Source organism: Zingiber officinale, unplaced genomic scaffold, assembly GCF_018446385.1.
Source record: "Zingiber officinale cultivar Zhangliang unplaced genomic scaffold, Zo_v1.1 ctg127, whole genome shotgun sequence".
NCBI lineage: Eukaryota > Viridiplantae > Streptophyta > Magnoliopsida > Zingiberales > Zingiberaceae > Zingiber > Zingiber officinale.
In genome coordinates this window covers 395078-399622 of record NW_024589823.1, presented here as the reverse complement: position 1 = coordinate 399622, position 4545 = coordinate 395078, and the positions used below count along the sequence as shown (strand labels likewise).

The following is a 4545-nucleotide window of genomic DNA, read 5'->3' as shown; positions in this document are numbered from 1 at the left end:
TAGTTATATTTAGGGTTCGTAACCCATCGTTTCCTATGTTTTCTGAAAATTTAGTTCAGCCTCTTAGCTTGGGAGTAGTACTTCTTGTATATCGATCGTGATCGTCTCTCTCTCTCCCCATGGTGCGCTACGCTGCTTGGCTTTTTAAATGCTTTACAGGTTATACAGCCGAAGGCAGTCGTCGCAATAAGAAAAAAAATGGAACCACCTCTCCGATCAAGGTAACATTAATAATTAAGATAACTAAGTGAGTTTAGTATATATATAGTCTGTCTAATTTTACTGAAAGGATAACGTAATAATAATTAATGCCAATTGCTCTATCGTCTTATAAACAAGGTCGAGAGAGAGCAAGAATCAACTATTGGCCCACCTGTGAAGGATACACGTACGGCCACCACTCTATTAATATTTTCATCTATCAGTTGTTTATTAGCTACTTATATTTTGAATTAATTAACTAGTGCTTCCTTGTCTTTTTTCCCGTGAAGATCCTTTATCCAGAGGAAATGAAACTACAATTAACATTGCAGAAACAAGAGGTATTAATTTTTTTTAATGTTAACTAATTTTGTGTATCAATTAGATGTTTACTAGCTAGTAACTGGTAATTGCACGTGCGTAGTTTCACATAATAAAATCCATTTTATTATATATTCGTGTTCCAACATTTGATTACTTGTAGTTTATTTCTTACATTTTGTAATTTGCAAATCTTCAATTCAAGGAGTTACTGATGCTGCTGTTCCAGAAGAAATTATCCCTCATATTATCACTTTTTCACTGGTAATATTAACTATTGTTTACCGTTGTGGCTTCTTCACTTTTTAAAAATGTATTTAATATTGTCGATCAGGATTTAACACCGGATTTAGTAAGTTCCTTCTCACACAGAGTTAAGAATCCCCCAAGATATAGGTTTTACCAAACCAGACATCAGCTCTATAAATCAGAATTTGCCTGAGCAACAAAAAATAATTACAAGATAAAGAACTTCTACATTGATGTAAGATGAGATTGTAAGTATTTTATATATTTTTTAACTATAACGTTTTGAAAAAGATATTTGATATTATTGCATACTATATTTGTTTATTTATTTATTTTTTTCTACGCAGTAAAAATACAGCAGTACGGAGGAGAAGAAGAAGGCCCCTCGAAATTAATATTGCTCCATCTTAATCAATGTGCTATTCCGATTTTAATGGTGTGTGTTAATAAGTTGTCTGTTAGTTTGTTATTCCTCAAGTTTATGTTTCCTAAGACATATATAGACATGATATTTGCTTGTTGGTATAAATTTTTTTATGTTTTTTTAGAAAAATTGCACTAATCTATCTAGCTATCTTAATAATTAAAATTAAATAGTGTCTAGTCTTAATGTTGGTTTATTTTATAAATTGGCATATTACTTTCCAAAACATATACTTAAATACATGTTTTTATTCTTTTTTTTTTTTGTTTCAGAAAATAGCAATACCTTAATTTTGAAGGATAAATTAACTATATTGCTTCGGAAAAAAATAATACTCAAAGAATCGTACTTAACTATATATAAATTGACTTCTAAGTTTTCAAAAAAAAAAATACTTAAATACATGTTATTATTTTTTGTTTCAGAAAATAACAATACCTTTTTTTAGGATAAATTAACTATATTGTTAAAAAAAACAGTAGCGACGAATCGTACCAAATTTTATTGTTCCCTCCCTGCAACAATTCCTTGTTTTTATTGCAAAATACTAAATTTTTGGAAGATAAATTAACATTTACATGTGTCCCAAATGTCAATAACCTAGTTATTATTAAGTCTCCTAATCGATTGATCTTATCTCCAATCGATTGACACATTAAATTAAATTCAATCGTCCAAATCATGCAATGCCTCTTTTCTGTGTTTTACCAATCAATTGTCTTAATCAATTGGTTTGGGATGAACCAATTGGCCAATTGATTCCCTAACTCTACTCTTTTCTGTTTTTCCCGATCAATTGCCTTAATCAATTGGTTTGGTATGAACCAATTGGTCGATTGATTCCTTAACTCTTTGTGCTTTCATGAACTAGCTCATAATCAATTACCATAATTGATTAGAGATGTCAAAATTGATTGTCCCAATTGATTCCATCTCTTTGTGATAAATTACTGTTCAATCAATTGACCGAATCGATTTACAATAACTGAATCAACTGAGTCAATCAATTCAACCTTTGTTGTCATAAATTTCTATCGGGAAGCTCCCAATCGATTGAGTTTTTTTCACAATCAATTCAGCACTTCCTAAGTAATTGACTCAATCGGTTAGGAATGTTAGAATTGATTGTCCAACAGATTCTGACATGCTCTCGTAAATTAAACTCTAATGAATTGGCTTTGTGCCAATAGAGTGGCTATGTTCCCATTCGGCATATTCCCGAGCTAGCTACCTCTTTTTATTAGGAATGGCGCCATGTGTCAACTGATTACTCTTAATTATTTCCAGATTAATTAGTGAGTGAGTCCAACACAAGAGAGAGAAAGAGGTAGCTCTGAGTGACTCACTGTATCATGTGATATCGTACTTTTCGAGTGACTCGTCTTGGAGTTGATTTGTTAAATCAATCCAGTCAAAAAAGTTTACATAGTGTGACGTAACTGAGTTGTTTGACCGGGCATAACACGTGGCTGCGCTGTACTTAAAATAGTCAATACTACATCTTCCCATTAATTAGTTTATATATTTTATTTGTTAGAGTTTTAAAATTGCATGTCACAGAAATCATGTAGTGATATATCTAAATAATGATAAATATAATTATTATTAAAGATTATAATCTATTTTATATATAATATAATATATCAAAGAGATAAATTAAGGTACTCGTTTCTAATATCGCACGTGCTAAAAATAATCTCAAATAAGACAACTCGTTACAAATTAGAGTATTATAATAAATCGTACATATATAGTTTTATTTAACTAAATTCAAATAAATTAAGTAACTAAAGAAAATGCTCAAACTTAATTAGGAAAAATCCTAATCAACATGAACATTCATCCTATCTAAATTTAATCTTTTGGTCAATTAGGATTAGTTTTCTTAACCCTAATGGGTCCATTATTCCATTGGATTTAAATCTAAGCCCAAACCAAATCTAGTAACAATTCTTTCTTTACTTCACTGTACAACATTCTTACGTTAAGATATAGCCGAAATATAAAACTTACAGCCTTATAAGCCTATGCCAACAGCTACCCAGAACACCTATTCATCCATAAACTCTACTCGAAATAAGTCAAGTCTTACCAATAAGCAGCAATTTGCTGAAACTCAACACATGGAATATCACTCAAACCTGAATGCCCAATTGTTGAGTCACTGCCGGATGTGCTTGCTGTCGGAAAAACATGGCCGGAGCAAACTGGTGTTGCTATGAAGTTACTGCAAACAACTCCCGGTTAGCACAACCACTCCTTACTAGAATTAAATTAAAACCCCCAAACACTACAAGCTTACCCAAATCTGAAGCCTCAGCTGGTGTTCCACAGCAAAGACAACTTGCTGCCAAAACGAAGTAGTTAGCCCTAAGAGAGATTACTGCCAGAATCCAGTGGCCAGATCCCAAATCTGTGCTAGCAGCTTACCCTTTGTCGGAGGTGGAAAGGGATCAGGCTGCCGACGCTACGCTAGGGCAGAGGGAAGGCAGCTCTGCTCCGACTATGACAAGGGAGGAAGAAGATCGCCGATGATGGACTGTCAGCTAGGGCTCGGATCTCCTTCTCTTGGCCGGTTCAAGGCTGTTGGCCGACGGTCGAGTGGCGCCGACACTCAGGGAGTAGAGCACGGGTCGAGTGGCGGTGGATCAAGTTAGGGCACGACTTTGGATCGGAGTGGCGACGATGCTGCTCGGTGCGATTTGGGGATTTTCGCGGTAAGGAACGATGGGGCAGAGGAGGAGAAGAATGGGAGGGATCGGCTTGAGGCTTCCTTGGCCGAGGAGTCTTGTATGCGGGGAGAAGGCGAGGCGTCGCGAGGTGGCGACGAGTTAGGGAAGATGATCGGGTGGCCGTCGAGTTGGAGAGGAGAGGAAGAAGAAGAGGGGAGATGGTGCGGCGTGGAGAAGTAGGGTGACGACGGGTAAAAAAAAAAGAAACATATTGAAAAAGAAATGGAAAAACAAAAGGAAAAAAATCCAACTTCTCCTCACTTAAATGGGATAGTGTAAATAGCCTTTTCCGTGATCTAATATTTATCCCTATAATCTATACCATACGGTCTCCAAAAAATTTCTAGAAAATTTCTAAAAATTCTAAAAAAATCCATTAAAGTTATTCCTCTATTTAACCTTATTATTTAATTAATATTTGTTGCCTTATTTTATATTTTCCCCCACTAATAAAAATTTGATGCACAAATTTAGTTATTTACCATCAGCAAGTAATAGCAATAGATAAATAGTATAAATAGTATCCGACTTTGACCAGTCGGATAGTCTTGTTCCACAACTGACTCTCCTTGTGGTCCAGAATCCGTATCGGAACCTCCTCGTAAGTAATGTCAGGTT

General features: G+C 34.8%; 1 long non-coding RNA gene across 1 annotated transcript; it reads right to left on the bottom strand.

Annotated features, from left to right (window-relative positions):
- Nucleotides 1-3099: 3099 nt before the first annotated feature.
- On the bottom strand, nt 3100-4133 carry LOC122035969. The gene is made up of 3 exons (XR_006127295.1): nt 3626-4133; nt 3498-3542; nt 3100-3422 (listed from the first exon to the last, which is right to left on the bottom strand). It is a non-coding gene; the product is annotated as an uncharacterized LOC122035969 (long non-coding RNA).
- Between the last annotated feature and the right edge of the window lie 412 nt (nt 4134-4545).